Here is a 16,481-nt window from a genome sequence, read left to right as displayed (position 1 = left end):
ACCGTCAGCCGCTTAACCAACTGAGCCACCCAGGTGCCCCAAGAACAAAATTTTTAAAATCACCTGTACTTGGGATTACAAGTATCTTTTCAAGGCACAAGAAAGAAAAAAGCAAACAAATCAGTCATCCTGCTCCAAAAACTTATTTCTACTTGGTTATTGTCTTGAACTGAGCTGTGGCCCCCTCAAAATTCATATGTTGAAGCCCTAACCCCCAGGGTAACCATATTTGGAGATGGGACCTTTATGGAGGTCAAGTTAACAAGGGTGGGGGCCCTGATCAGATAGGACCCACATCCTTATGAGAGAGGAAGAGGCACCAGAGGTCTCTTTCCCTCTCGCCAAGCATGCCCAGAGAAAAAGTCAAGTGTGCACAGAGCAAGATGGAGCCATCTTCAAGGTGAGGAGAGAGGCCTCACCAGGAGCCAGCATGGCTGCCACCTCGATCGTGGACATGTGCCATTGGATATCTGTTGTTTAAGCAGCCCAGTCTGTGGTATTTTGTTACAGCAGCCCGAGCAGACTAATACAGGCTGCCAGTCAGTCACCAAGTCCTGCTGATTCTTTCCTTGCAATTTTCCTCACAATCTTGGCTTCCTTCCTTGTCATTCCCACTGCAAACATGACTGAAGGCCATCTTGGGCCCAGATGAATGCAACTGATTCTTTCATCTCTCTGGCTTTGTACTTCCTGACTTGCTTCTCAGACTCCCGGCCACCAATTCTTCCCTTGCCCCATACCGACTATCATCTCACGCAGCTAAGATGTTTGAATCTGGCAACTGATATCTTCCTCCAGTACCAGACCTCGGCTCCCCCTTCTAGAACTCTCTGCTCACCTCTCAGATGCAAGTTCTCTGGCCTCTCCAGGTGAATTATAGTTCCCCGCACCCACCCGGGTACCTGCAGAAAGAAATCCAGCTCAGACAGGCATTCAAATGGCTGATATCAGGATGGGCTCTTTTCTGCCCCTCCTCCCTCACCTCTGCATGTCTTTCCTTAGCTCTGTACTCCCGGGTTTGTGCTGCAGATGGCATTTCCCACATGGCGCAGAAAAGGACTACCAGCAGCCTTAAGCCTCAAGCATCCCAAATTGCCAAACTTCATGGGAAAACAAAGTTTCTTTTTCCTGGCATTCATACGTATCAAAGTTCCAGTTTTCGGGAGGGGAGGCACCCTGGGTAGGTCAGTCGGTTAAGTATCTGCCTTCGGCTTGTGTCATGATCCCAGGGTCTTGGGATGAAGCCAGCCGCACATGGGGAGTCTGCTTCTCCTTCTCCCTCTGCCCCTCAGCCCTGCCCAGCTCAGGCTCGCTTGCTCTCTCTCTCCCTCAAATAAATAAATAAAATCTTTAAAAAAAAAAAAATCCCAAAGGGACAATGACTGGTCCTTTCTGGGTCCAGACAAGAGGAAGGGGGAGTCTAACAGGCCAGGGCTAGGTCACAATATGGTAGTTTGCAAGAGTAGGAGAAGCCCCTGTTACCAAAAGAGGGAAAAGATGTTGATCAGATAAAAGGAAATGTCTCTCTATTCTTCCAAGAGACACTGGCTCTGCTACCGCCTAGCACACAGGACACCTGGCCCAGGGTCACCCTCACTGGCTTTGCCACACCCAGCAAGAGGGGGAATCTAACAGCACCTCCCTGGCCAGAGCCCGGCATCCCATGCTGCCCCCCACCACCCCACGCCTCCTGGGCCATAGGCAATCCATTCCAATTGGTAAGCCAGTACAGAAGCATTTGAGCATTTCTTGGAACAATGGCAATGTTTTTCTTCCACAATGATTCATACCAGCCTGGCCGTGGAGTTTTACAAAGAAAGGAAAACAGACCCTGACTTCTCTGCTGCAGAACTGAGTTCTTCCAGAACAAAGCTGGGCCCCGGGTTGACAAGGAAGGATTTGGTTCGTGATACAAAGGGGGAAAAAGTCTCCTGGCTTTAACGTTAGGCTAATGCTGGATTAGAGCACACAATGTGTCTTCAGAAGCTGCGTCCTGAGAGATCCTTGAAATATGGGAAGTCGGTGCTGGCGATGGGAAAGTGAGTTGGCCCGTGTGTCCATTGTTGGGGGGGGGGGGGGGGGGGTTCCATCGAGCACAAGCCTTTCCAGGAGCAATGTCTTTAAATGCCAGAAACTTTTGACCCACAAATTTCATTTCCAGGAATTCATTCTAAGAAAACAATACAGAATGCTAAAGAAGCTTCATGCAAGAAAAGCTGTTCACTATGGTATCATTTATAACAGTGAAAATTTAGGGAAACACGAGGAACGGTTAGATGCATGACAGTGAATTCTGTCCACGGGAAGTTTTTCGGCAATTTCAGAATGGTTTCTAGTCGGTTCAGGAACCAAAAGATAACCAGCTTTGAAAGGTGATTCAGCCTTTCTTATAAGAAAAAAAAATGTATATTAAAGTAAAATTGGAATACCGTTTTTGATTTCCAGTTTGTCAAAGATCAAAGGCATTGTTAACGCTGTGGAGGTGCTGGTATGGGGAAACACATACTTTTATATGTTCTTGGGCAGAGTTTTTAAGTTGGCACAACTCCTATGAAAGGTTACCTGATGGTATCTATCAAACTTTAAAGTGTACATTTTATTTTGTTAAAGATTTTATTTTTCAGTAAAGTCTACATGAGGCTCAAACTCACACCACCAAGATCAAGAGTCATGTGCTCTACTGACAGAGCCAGCCAGGAGCCCCTAAAATATACATTTTTAAAACAAATCTGCTGACATGGCAAAGTTTCACTGCCAGGAATTTATCCTACAGCTATTACTGACCCATGTGTACCAAGAGCAAGTCTGTTGCTTGAAACACTGTCTGTGAGAACAAAAGGAAGGACTAATCCCCCATGGGAGACTGGATAATACATTACAGTGCAATATATACTAGTGACTGTTAAACAGAAAGACCATCTCAAAACCATATGTGCATTTGGGGGATGATTGCCAAGATATATTCAGTGAAAAAAAATCAAGAAAGCAAGGTGCAAAACAGTATGTCTGGTATTCTACCACGTGCGTGGGAAAAAAAGCTCATTTGTGTTTGAATATGCATAGACTTTCTAAGGATGTGCAAACAAGCAATGACAATGATTCCTCTGGGGTGGGTGACTGAGGTCAGGGTTGGCAAAGAGACTTTTCAAGGTACACCTGGCACTGTGTGAATTTTTTTTAATTATGAGTATGTGTTTCCTTTGTAATTTTTAAAAAAAATATTTTTATTTACTTATTTGACAGAGAGAGGCACAGTGAGAGAGGGAACACGAGCAGGGGGAGTGGGAGAGGAAGAGGGAGAAGCAGACTTCCTGCCAAGCAGGGAGCCTGATGCGGTGCTTGATCCCAGAACCCTGGGATCATGACCTGAGCGGAAGGCAGATGCTTAACAACTGAGCCACCCAGATGCCCTGTATTTCCCTTTTTTTTTTTTTTTTTAAAGATTTTATTTATTTGACAGACAGAGATCACCAGTAGGCAGAGAGGCAGGCAGAGAGAGAGGAAGGGAAGCAGGCTCTCCGCTGATCGGAGAGCTTAATCCCAGGACCCCGGGATCATGACTTGAGCTGAAGGCAGAGGCTTAACCTACTGAGCCACCCAGGTGCCCCTGTATTTCCTTTTTTTAAAAAAAAAGACTAAAGGTGGGGCACCTAGGTGGCTCAGTGGGTTAAAGCCTTGGCCTTAGGCTCGGGTCATGGTCTCGGGGTCCTGGAATCAAGCCCCGCATCAGGCTCTCTGCTCAGCTGCAAGCCTGCTTCCTCCTCTCTCCTTCTCTGCCTGCCTCTCTGCCTACTTGTGATCTGTCTGTCAAATAAATTAATTAAATCTTTAAAAAAAAAAAAAAGACTAAAGGCACCTGGGTGATATAGTCGGTTAAGCTTCTGACTCTAAGTTTCGGCTCAGGTCTTGATCCCTGGGTGGTGAGATCGAGCCCCACGTGGGGCTCCATGCTCTGCACAAAGTCTGCTGGAGACTGGCTCCCTCTCCCTCTGCCACTTTCTCTGCTCATGCTCTTTCTCTCAAATAAATTTTTAAAAATCTTTTAAAAAAATAAAAATAATTACAAATAAAGACAAAATAAAATATGTGAGCTATGAAAAGGATGTCTATATGTTTATAGTTACATAGATAAATACCTATATTATACTGTTAAGTGAGAAAGGTTAAGTTAAAAATTACACATATAGTATATTCAGTTACATAAAAGGGAAAATATTAGAGAAAAAATACTGAAAGAAAATGAAGAAATGTACCAAAATGTTAACCTTAGGACTAAAAATGATTGATCTTTCAACTTTTTCTGTAGTTTCCAAAATGTCTTTAATAACCACATTTTACTCGGGGCTCCTGGATGCCTCAGTTGGCTAAAATCCAGCTCTTGATTTCGGCTCAAGTCTTGATCTTAGGGTTGTGGGATCGAGCCCCATACTGGGGTCCACACTCACTGTGGAATCTGCTTGAGATTCCCTCTTTCTCTGCCCCTCCTGCTCATGCTCTTGCTCTCTCTCAAATAAATCTTTTTTTTATCACATTTTTTCTTATAATAGAAAAAATAAACTTTAATAAAATTATGTTAAATTAAAATATAGTATCCATCCGGGCGCCTGGGTGGCTCAGTGGGTTAAGCCGCTGCCTTCGGCTCAGGTCATGATCTCAGGGTCCTGGGATCGAGTCCCGCATCGGGCTCTCTGCTCAGCAGGGAGCCTGCTTCCCTCTCTCTCTCTCTCTGCCTGCCTCTCCATCTACTTGTGATTTCTCTCTGTCAAATAAATAAATAAAATCTTTAAAAAAAAAATATAGTATCCATCCATCTTTGCAGTCTAAATGCATAGGGTAAAATCAGAGAGACAAGAAGTTAATATACTACCTAAGCTCTTTTTGACTCTATGACTCTACATTAATGAAGTTTGTTGTGATTTCTTAAACCCTTTTTACTTTCTCCAGCTTGGCAACTGCTGGAAAAAATAATAATAGACAAAAAACAGTTCGTAAATCAGCCAAAAGAAAACTGTGTTTATAATACCCAATACTGGGGCGCCTGGGTGGCTCAGTGGGTTAAAGCCTCTACCTTCGGCTCAGGTCATGCTCTCAGGGTTCTGGGATAGAGCCCCGCATTGGGCTCTCTGCTTAGGGAAGAGCCTGTTTCCCCCACCCACCCGCTCTCTGCCTGCTGTTCTGCCTGCTTGTGATCTCTGTCAAATACATAAATACAATCTTTAAAGAAAAAAAACAAAAGAGGGGCGCCTGGGTGGCTCAGTGGGTTGAGCCGCTGCCTTTGGCTCAGGTCATGATCTCAGGGTCCTGGGATCGAGCCCTGCATAGGGCTCTTTGCTCAGTGGGGAGCCTGCTTCTCTGCCTCTGCCTGCCTTTCTGCCTGCTTGTGATCTCAGTCTCTCTCTCTCTGTCAAATAAATAAATAAATAAAATCTTTAAAAAAATAACAAAAACAAAAAACAAAAGAAGCTACTTATAATACCCAATATCAATGACTATGCAGCCGGATGAGCTCTATCAGACATGACTGCATTGCAAATTGATACCACCTTTTCGGAAAACAATTTGGTTCTTTGAATCCAAAGCCATAAAAGGTGACCCAGTGATTTGACTTCTGAAATCCTTAGGAGAAAAGATGAAATACTGGAGAAGTTTATGCTAAAAGATCTTACTTAAGAGAGGCACGCAACCATTAAAAAAATCACAAGTATGAATAGCATGTAGCAACATGGGAAAACGTTCGTGACACAGTATTTCCACGTCAAAGGAGAAAGAACACAGACATGCATGCATATAGGTGACAATTACAACCATTTCATTAAGTGCACACCAAAGTGTCTTGGAAAGAAGTACATCACACAATGAAAAAACTTGTGTTCAGGTGGTGGGATCTTGGGAAAATTCTGGGGGGTTTTCTCCTTTTCTCTTTTCTGAAATGTTTATATTCTTTTTAAAAATAATATATATGTATTTTAAGATTTTATTTATTTATTTGAGAGAGAGACAGTGAGAGAGCATGAGCGAGGAGAAGGTCAGAGGGAGAAGCGGACTCCCTGTGGAGCTGGGAGCCCGATGCGGGACTCGATCCTCGGACTCCGGGAACATGCCCTGAGCCGAAGGCTGTCATCCAACCAACTGAGCCACCCAGGCGTCCCTAAAATAATATAAATACTCAAAAATTTGACATCTGGGGTGCTCTACAGGAAATGATTACTCTGTGTGTCACTGAGTCTCTATGTCCCATTAGTGAAAACAAAGGCCCTCTGTCTCACATAATGACCGTCTCTGATATTTATGAAGCAACTACTTTCTGCCAAGGGGTGGTGACATATTTTAGTTCAATTAATCCAGTGAAGTAGAAATTCATATTACCATCTTGTAGATGGGGAAAACTGAGGCTCAGACAGGGCAAATACTACAAAGAAGAGGTGATAGCATCAGGACGAAACCCAGGTCTTTCTGGCTTCAAACCCAGTTCTTCCCACCATGTCAAAGTAACTAACCAAAACAGTTCTTAGGGTCCAGAGTGCCAGGGACAATGCTAATGCTTTATGTACTCTTTCTCATTTAATGACCTTGTAGACATAGATGGTGTTCTCAGTTGGTAAAGGAGGAAACAGCAGCGAGGGGAGATTAAGTCACCAGCACACGATACCACAGTTGGTAAGAAGTAGAACCAGGATTCCAACCCAAGTTGGCCTGTCTCGGTAACCATAATGCACGTGTTGCACCTTCCCCACCACTGGCAAATAGCAGATGCTCTGAGCCTGGAACACAGGGCACCATCCCCAGCACAGCCACTGCTGAAAAGGAAGAATCTGGCAGGAAGGCGAATGCAGTGGGAGCTGGGCTCTGGGGCTTTCTGGGCTCGGTGGAGCCAGCTCTGTGCACACTCACACACCTTCCGCCCAAGATAGGAGGAACTGGTGTGATGCACAGAGACGTCCATGTGGCCTGGCCTGGGGCCGCACAGATGTCACGTCCTCCTCCCCGTGCTGATAGTGCTCATGCTAACCGGCCAAAAGGCCTCAAGAAAAACCGTTAGAGCGCACACGTAAGTGAACGCCACAAACACAATGTCAAACATCACACTGTAAACACACTGGGTTTTTTTTTTAAGATTCATTTATCTATTGAGAGAGAGAGAGAGCGCTTGAGCACACACACCAGTGAGGGATGGGCAGGGGGAAAAGGAGAGAGTGAATCCCGAGCAGACCCCATGCAGAGGGTGAAGCCGGATGTGGGGCTCGGTGCCATGCCCCCTAGACCATGGCCTGAGCCAAAATCAAGAGTCGGGTGCCCAACTGACTGAGTCACCCACCCCATACATTTAAAAAAAATTTAAAATAAAGCAAATAATAATATAATATATCCAGTGTGATTTTATTTACTACAAGTCCAAAACACCCTCCAGATGAAACAACATATTGACTAGGGACACAGGCTTATGTGGCAAAATCAGACAAGTGAGAGAGTGAGAAACACAAAATTCGGGATGGTGATCACCTGCAAGGAGTACTGAGTAGCAAGGGTGGAATGTGGAGCATACAGGGCATTTAGAAAGTACTGGAAACACTGTCTTTGCTAAGTTAGGCGCTAGGCACTGGGTATTTATTTTGCTTATTTTTCTTTAAACGGACCCCATGCATTATATACACTCATGTGTGTATATAAAGTATTTCAAATTCAAGAATAAAACTTGCAGAAAAAATCTCATTGGCGAGCTGCTGCTGATTATGCAGAAGGGCCCCTACCCGCCCCTTCCCTGAACCTGGCGGCCGGCCCAGCTCTGACCGGCCCTGTCCCACTGCTTGTGAAGGCCCCCCAGGAGGAGGGAGGGGAGCAGGCCGTGGCTGGCCTGGGAAAGGAAGGACAGAGGAGGCCATGCAGCTCCGAAGTCAGAAGGATGAGTTCAAGGGCCGTCTTGGCCACTGATGGACTGCATGACTCTGACAAGTAAGTAAAATCTGAGATTCAGTGTCACTTGTAAAAGGAGCATAAGCTGAGAGCCGAGGCTCTTCTCTCTGAATCTTTAGCACAATAGGATCTTGTGTGGCACAGAGTTAAATAAACATACTTCAAACACCCAGACTCATCATGAGAAAAACATCCAACTGATTCTAATAGAGGGCCATCCTCCAAAACACCTGACCAGTTCTCCGTGAAAACCCGTCAAGGTCAATAAAAACAGGAAGTCACCAAAAGGACAAATGCTGTCCGGTGCTGCTTATGGGAAGTACCTAGAATAGTCAGATTCACAGAGAAAACAGTACAGGGGGCGCCAGTTGGAAGAGCCTGCGATTCTCCAGGTCAGGGTCAAGAGCTCAAGCTCCATGCAGGGTGTAGAGACGACTGAAAAAATAAATAAATATGCTTTTTTAAAAAAGAAAGAAAGAAAGTAGTGTAGAGGTTACCATGGGCTGGGAGGAGGGAGACTAACAGGGGGTCCGGGGTTTCATCAGCGGTGACGACAAAGTTCTGAAGTTGGACAGTGTGATGACTGTTCAACAGTGCGAATGTACTTAAGCTGTATGCCGAAAAAGGGTTAAACTATGTGTTTTGTGGGTTTCACCGCAATTAAAAAATAAATAAATAAACCAGATAAAAAAAGTGACACTGTCACAACAGTAGCCAGGCAAAGCCTAAAAAGACCTAATAATTAAATGTAACATGGTTTCCTGGATGGGATCCTGGAACAGGAAAAGACATTAGGCAAAACCTAGGAAAATCTAAATAAACTATAGGCTTTAGTTCATCACAATGCATCATCGCTTCATTCATTGTAACGGAAGTACCACATTAACGTAAGATGTTAGTAAAAAGGAAGACCAGGCGTAGGGTGCCTGGAAACTCAACTGTCTTCTCAGTTTTTTTGAAAATCTAAAAATAAAATCTATTAATTGAAGTTATATATAAATAAAGGTATTTATGTAAATCCATATAATTATATACGAAATTACAAAATAGAAAACCTTATAGACACACACATATATTTAAGACAAGGGAAGCTTCCTGACATGAATGTAAGGTATCAGAAGGGAAGGGCGCAAGGAGGGATGTGGGCCAGGTCTTAAGCCTCTGCTTTCGAGACCTTCCTCTCACTGGGGGTCTAGTCACCAGCACAAAGGCAAATCCTCACCCATGACATACTGAGTCCATAATCTTGTCGCCCCTGTCCAGCCCACCAACCCAGAAACGATGGCCTTGGCTATAAATTGGTCTCCCTCTGCTCTCCCAAATCTTCCTCCCCCAATCTGTGAAGAATTGATTATTGTTCTTCATTTCATGTTTCTTACCACCAACACTATACATTTGTCATCTCTTCTTCGAAACCAGACCCAGGGCCTGGCAGACCACTGAGAGGACACAGAGAGGACACCTGAAGGGTGAGCTTCTGCTCCCCACCCCCAGTCATGTGCTCCCTCAAAACAGAGAGTCTCTCAGTACCACAGAGTCACAGAATCTAGATGGCCACCCACCCCATCAGCCCTTAGGTTTCTGAGGAAGGCACTGAGGCCCAGAGGGTCCATGTGACTTATCTAAAATCAAGCTGGTTGAAGGCAGAGGGCTGGGATCGGGCCCAAGGATTCCTGAACCCCAGTCTTTTCTCCTATAATGTGCTGCCTTCCTGAATCTGCCATTAAATGCACTTCTGGTTCTGGCAATAGAGCAGACTAGACACTCTGAACTACTTCCTGCTGAAACATTAAAAGTGCTGGATGAAATGTTTCACTCCTTTAAAGGCACCAAGTGAGCTGGCAAAAAGGGTCAGAGGCCAAAAAAAGAAGGGAAAGCAGGAACCCGGACAGGATGTGGAAACTGGCTTTCTCCCTGAGGAAACATGCCAAAGCCAAGCAACCTTGAGCTTGGCTTTTCAAGGCCTGGAAGAGAGCATGAAAGGGGAGACAGAGCCACTCCCAGTCAAGATGGAGAATCTGACCGACAGCCTTCTGTCAGGCTGGGCTACCTCCCCAGGACAGGAGTGGGCTAGCAATCAGCTTGTAGAATAAAATTCCCCACAGAGTAGCAAGGAAAACTGCCCATGTTAAATAAACATTGAAGTGGGTGGACAGTAGGGGGGAAAAAAAAAAACCTTTCACCCGGAGCATTCTTGAACCACAAGCCAGCTCTCATATTTAAATCCATATAGTGGGCAAAACTCCTCAAGTCAAGTGAGCAAAGCTTTAAGGGGGCAGGAGAGGTGGCCACAGGAATATCTAGGGGCAGAGAATTCCAGACAGACAGAGGCAATCCCCAACTCAAAGGTCCTAAGGGCCATACCCAGCTTGTTCCAGGAACACGAGCAGGCCTCCGGGCCTGGCATGGAGAGAGCCAAGGAGAAGATGAAGTCACGGAAGTAACAGGAGACCAGGCTGGACAAGGACTGATGGGCCGCTGTAAAATTTTAAAATCGTGGACTCTTTCTCCGCAATGCTGAGTCCCCCGAGTTAGAGCCAAGGAGTAAGGTGATCTAACTTACATATTAAGAGGATCACCCAGTGGTAAGGGCCACACAACTCTGTAAATGTATTTAATGCCACTGCACTGTAGGTGCTTAAAGTGGTAAATTTTATGTTCTGTGTCATTTACCAAAATTTCTTAAAAAAAAAAAAAATGATCATCCTGGCAGCTGTGCTCAGAATATGTGGAATGGAAGCCTGGAGACCCAAACAGAAAGGTATTCCTAGGGCACCTGGGTGGTTCAGTCATTCAGCATCTGCCTTTGGCTCAGGTCATGATCCCAGTGTCCTGGGATCGAGCCCTGCATTAGGCTCCTTGCTCTTCGGGAAGCCTGTTTCTCCCTCTCCCCCTCCCCCTGCTTGGGTTCCCTCTTTCACTGTCTCTCTGTCAAATAAATAAAATTCTAAAAAAAAAAAAGAAAGAAAGAAAGATTGTTATTTCTATTCCTAGCAATCTAGATGAAAAATGATGGTAGCTCCAACAAGGCTGGTAGCAGGACGGGCAATGAGGTCATAGTTCAGATGTGTCTGGAAGCCAAATCAGTTCCTGACATTGGATGTAAGATATCAAAAGGATAGATCACAATGACTCCAAGCTTTCTGGAAGGACCACACTGCCGTCAGATTAATAGGGAGCAGGTTTATAGGACACAATAAGTAGTTGCGATTGGGACTTGCCAGGTTTGAGATGTCTACTAAACACTCAAGTGGAAATGTCAAGTGTCAGTGAAAATGTCAGACCAATTGGAACTTCCAAACACTCCTTGGGGGGCACCTGGGTGGTTCCATCTGTTAAGCGTCAGCCTTGGGCTCAGTTCATGATCCCAGGGTCCTGGGATCAAGTCCCACATCAGGCTCCCTGCTCAGTGGGGAGTCTGCTTCTCCCCTCCCTCTGCCCTCCGACGGCTTATACGCACTCCCTCTCACTCTCTTTCAAATAAATAAATGAAGTCTTTAAAAAATAAAAAACAAAAAATAAAGTAAAAATATTGGAACCACTCCGAAAGCCCTTTGACAGTTTCCTACTAAAGCCAACAGGTGCACCAACTGCGACCCAGCCACTCCACTCCTAGGTGCGTCTGACAGCCAACTGTACATGTGCTCACCAAAAGACAAGATCGAGAACACTCATAGCATCGGTCCCCATAACAACCCCAAATTGGACAAAATCCATCAACACTAGTTTCAGTAAATCTTCACATATCTTCACATAATGATATATTACCTGGGAATGCAAATAAGCAAGCTACTGCTTTGCAAGAAGACAGATGAATCTCAGGTCACAGAAATAATCTTTGCAGAGTATAAAATCAGACAGAAAGAAAATACAATGCTCGTGGCCAATTTATTCAACAACAGACAAAACGGGTTCACACACAAACTTGCACACAAGCGCTCACGGCAGCACTACTCGTGATCGCCGAAAGGTAGAAAGGACCCAAATGGCCATCAGCTGATGAGGTGATGAGTGGATGAAGAAATGTGGTGTAGTGATGTAAGAGAATATTATTTAGCTATCATAAAGGATTATGTTCTAGGACCTGCTACCACATGGAGAGACCTTGACAACATCCTGCTAAGTAAAATAAGCCAGATACAAAAGGCCATATACTGTATGATTCCGTTTATATGAAATAAGAGTATCCATGGTGCAAAGATTCCTTGAACAAAGGAGACAAGTACCAACAATTCTCCCAAGGAGTTTTGCTGCCAAGAGGGGCTGATAAAGTGGGCAGGAGCTCAAGGGGAAGTGGGCTAAGAGAGGGTTGTTTTCAGATGGGAGAGACGATCAGGGTTCTTGTGCATACAAGAATAACGAGGAAGGAAGAGGGAAACAGACAAGGAGGGAAAGGTGGGTGGGAGTTGCTTCCACAGCCCCTGAGCGAGGCAGAGGAAAGAGGTCTCGGGCATGCGTGGGGGGTCTGCAGTCAGGCCACCTGCGGGAACAAGCAGGAAGTTGATCATGTGTGTGTCAGAGCTGGGAGCTATAAGGCTATAGTTACGGCCCCCAATTTACCTATGAGCAATTCGAGACTCGGGGAGAAAAGCAGATGGCTCACAAGCACACCACTGGAGCTGGGGGTGGAAGCCTGGCCCACCTGACCACAGGGCACTACACCAGACTGCCCGAGAGCCTCGCGTTCGCCTCCCCACTGGGTAAAGGAGCGCTTTCTATGGTCGGCCCTCAAACAGCTTCTCAAAGCGTTAGGAGCGGCACCCTCGGGGCTAAGGAATCTGGGACGTAAGGGGCAAGTCTGTTCTTCCACCTTGTCGATGAGCCTTATTGTCTAAAGGATTGGGATTATGCCTCCTCCTCGGCCTCCATCTTTCCAGGCTAAAGAATTCCAACCGTGGAGCGTGCCTTGATGGGAAAAGCCCTTCATCGCTCCATTGTCTGGCCCCTTTCCAGTTCTAGTATGTCCTTATTGGAATGCAGAGGCTGTAACACCAGAAGCCACAGTGGTTTCCATTTTGAAGGGCCTTCTGCAGGGACCAGGACCCCATTTATATATTCATACCAGCGGTCCGTGGGGCAACAATAAAGCCTGGCCGAAAATTCCAGTCTCCGTGATCTCTCCCTCACTCCCAACTGTCTACACGCAGAACTCCAGAGGTCCACATTCAGCACCAAGTGCCAGGGGACAAAGTCCATCAGCCTGGCTTAGAGCAGTAAGGAGGTTTTGTTGAATAACATAACCAGAAGTCCTGAAATAGGCAGGCAGCTGGGCTGCTTGATAGAGGGGCTCAGTGATGTCATCTTGGTCCCAATTTCATTCTTTCCTGCCATCCACAGAGTTGTACTGTGTTGAATGGCAGCTCCCCCCAACACACACACACAAAAATGTGCCCCTCTCCTAACCTCTGGAACCCAGGAATATGACCTTATATGGGGAAAAAAAAAAAAAAAAGGTCTTTATAGATGCAATGAAGCTAAGGACCTTACAATGAGATCATCCTGGAGTACCAGATGGGCCCTAAGTCCAACAACAAATATCCTTAAAAGAGACAGAAGACGAGAAAGACCCAGAGAGGAAAGCCACGTGAAGACGAAACCATGACTACAGTGAATGGCTACAAGCCAAGGAATGGGGGAAGCCACCAAAAGCTAAAAGAATCCAAGAACCTCATCTCCTCTAAACCTCCGCAGAGAGCACAGTCCTGCTGATAAGTTGATTTTGAACTTCTGGACTCCAGAATGATGAGAAAATAAATTTCTTTTGTCTTAAGCCACCAGGTTCATGGTAATTTGTTAGGCAGCCTAGGAGACGAACACAGAGGGGGAGAGATTCACTATGCAGGTGAACTTGGGCCTCCACCCCAGGCCTCGTCCCTACCTCCAGGGGTGGAGTTAGCTCTCCCCAGGGTCCACAGGTAGCATGAGAAAGGGGTGGTCTTCCAGAGGAGCGGGATAGATGCAGGAGAGGCAACCAGAACGCACACCTCAGTACCATCTCCTGAGCACTCGGGGATGCTCCCGGAGAGAAAAGCAGGCATGATTGTCCAATGTTCAGGGTGCGGGGCTGCACAAAGCAGAGGCGTCCTCCAAAACCTGAGAACAAAGGTGAACATCTGGGACACACGGCACCTTCCTCTACAAACACTGGGTGGGAACATCTCATGGACTGCCAAGATAATTTGCACACCAGAGCCCACCGCATCCACCCAGCTGCCCAAGCCAGGACCCAGGGTCTCCCCAGGCTCCTTCCCTTCCCTTGCCCTACCCTCACTCCGTCCCCACTCCTGCCGGCTCTATATTCAGATCTGTCAGTGTCCCTCCCGCTCCACAGCTGTCATTCTACTTGTGGTCACCGTCCTCTCTTACTAGCTTACAGCCCCAGATACCCTCCCTGCCTTCCCTCTTGGCCATGCTCTCCACCAGGAACTAGAGGGATCTTGTGAAAATGAAGGTCTGCCTGTGTTTCATTCCTGCACCTCTTAAGCCACCTGGGTTCCAGGGCCCCTGGCTCACCTCACCTCACATCGCCTTCTCAATGTCCCTTGTCAGTTCCCCATATATGTGAGCCCGCTCCCAGCTAGGGCCTGGGCACACACGGCGCCACTGCCTGGACGATCCCTGCCATCTCTTGCCTGGCCAAATCCTCAAGGACTCAGCACCAGGGCCCTCTAGCCTGGGGTCACCCGAGCGTCCCGCCCTTCTTCCAGGAGCCCGCTGCACGTTGGGCATGCGCAGTCCTCCAGGGCCACTTCCCTCCCCCTAGGCTCTGAGCCCCCTGAGAGCAGGAATCGGGTCCCCCAACCCTCCAGCCTCCGCACACAGAATATAGCAGGTGTTCAGAAATAAACAGATGAATAAAGATCAAACCTGCATTGCATTTCCTTGCTTTTTCTGAAACAAAATTTGTTCTAGATGTTTGGTACATCTCCGTGTTTCCCATATTGGGAGAGCAAGCACAGAAGCCCAGATAAGGGATCAGAACCTGTCTTTGTGATCTTTGGCCAATTATTCCACCTCCCCGAGCCTCAACTTCTTCTGTAAAGTGAGATTTATGAGGCTGACTTTATAAGGAAAATCACCTGATACACCATATGACAGAGGGAGGATGTGTTTTACTCTCCCTCACATATATGCACACTCTAGCTGAAGTCAGCAAGCATGTACTAAGCACTCACCATAAGCCAGCCTCCCAGGTAGGTGTAGGGGGCAGTTAACAATGGTGATCCTTACCCTAGATTCCACAGCAACCTTTTCTGAGAAACGTCACGTCTAAAATCAGGAGTAAACCCTGCCCGTGAATTCAGGGGGAAGTTTGCCAGCCAGCGGGAGGCCCACTAACAGGATGGTAACCCTGAGCCAGGCCTCACCTCCTCCAGGGCCCCTCACCCAGTGGGTCACGCAGAAGACAGTGCGTGGGTCTTTACTGCCACCTGCTGGAAAAATGGAATAGGGTCGCAGGCCGCAGCCAGGAGAAACTCCCCTGTCCGCCCAGAATTGCCAAACACATGGCTCTAACTTACATCTGCCCCATTTGTTGAACAGCTAAGAAGTGGTCAGAGGAAATTGTTTCTGAAATCACAATTATCTCACCAGAAATTAAAAAAAAAAAAAAAAGGAAAACAAATTGCACCTTGCAATGGTCAGAAATGGAAGTGTCCTTCCTCGGGACATTTCTCCAACTCAAAGGGGAGGACCACAAAATCCTGGAGAGAGATAACGTCTTCAGAAACCAAGCCTATATTTTACTCCACAGGCCACAGATCCTGGTGGAATTCTGCAAACCTTGGTGCCCCACAACCCCAGGCCCATAAACACCTGCAAGATCTAGTTCAGCCCCGGAACCAGCTCAGTAGAACCTGCCAGAAGCAGCGAAGCCATTTTCCAAAGACCTCCGCTCTGCAGCCAGACTCACTAAGTCAACAAAGTGGGAGCCAGCCCCGCCGCTTGCTTTCCTGTTACACCCTCCAGCTTCTTCTCCCTGGCCGGCCACGCTCACACACATGTGTACGCATACACAGGCACAGCCCTCCAGATCCAGCATTTTTAGCTATTTGGGTGGGGAGTCTACTTGGGGAGAACTGGGAGACAGAATCCAGATAGGCTCCAGCCAGGGTTTAAGGGTTTTTTTTTTCTCTTTTTCCATATTCCAACCATCTTATAAAAAGTTGGGTCCAAGAAGGCAAAGTCTGGAAAAACACGGGTACTGTAGCACCACGGTATTTATTTAGCGGATGAGTGCGCTTCCATCTCCCTGGAAGGGGCTCTCAGGTTTCCTCAGGGCAGGTCTTCTATACACAGAGTGGTCATCTGCAGCTTCCACAGTCAATCCACCCAGCCATTCAGACATTTAAGAGCAAAGCTTGTAGGGCACCTGGCTGGCTCAGTCATGGAGCGTGCAGCTCTTGATCTCTGGGTTGTGAGTCTGAGTCCCATGTTGCGTGTAGAGATTACTTTAAAATAAAATCTTTAAAAAAAAAAAAAAAAAAAAAAAAGCAAAGCTAGGGGAAACTCCACCTACCATATCATCCTGTGGTCTCATGATAACCAAACTGTCCCCAGACTAATTTAGG

The sequence above is a fragment of the Mustela nigripes genome, chromosome 16, assembly GCF_022355385.1.
Source record: "Mustela nigripes isolate SB6536 chromosome 16, MUSNIG.SB6536, whole genome shotgun sequence".
NCBI lineage: Eukaryota > Metazoa > Chordata > Mammalia > Carnivora > Mustelidae > Mustela > Mustela nigripes.
Note: the sequence above shows the minus strand (reverse complement) of the source record.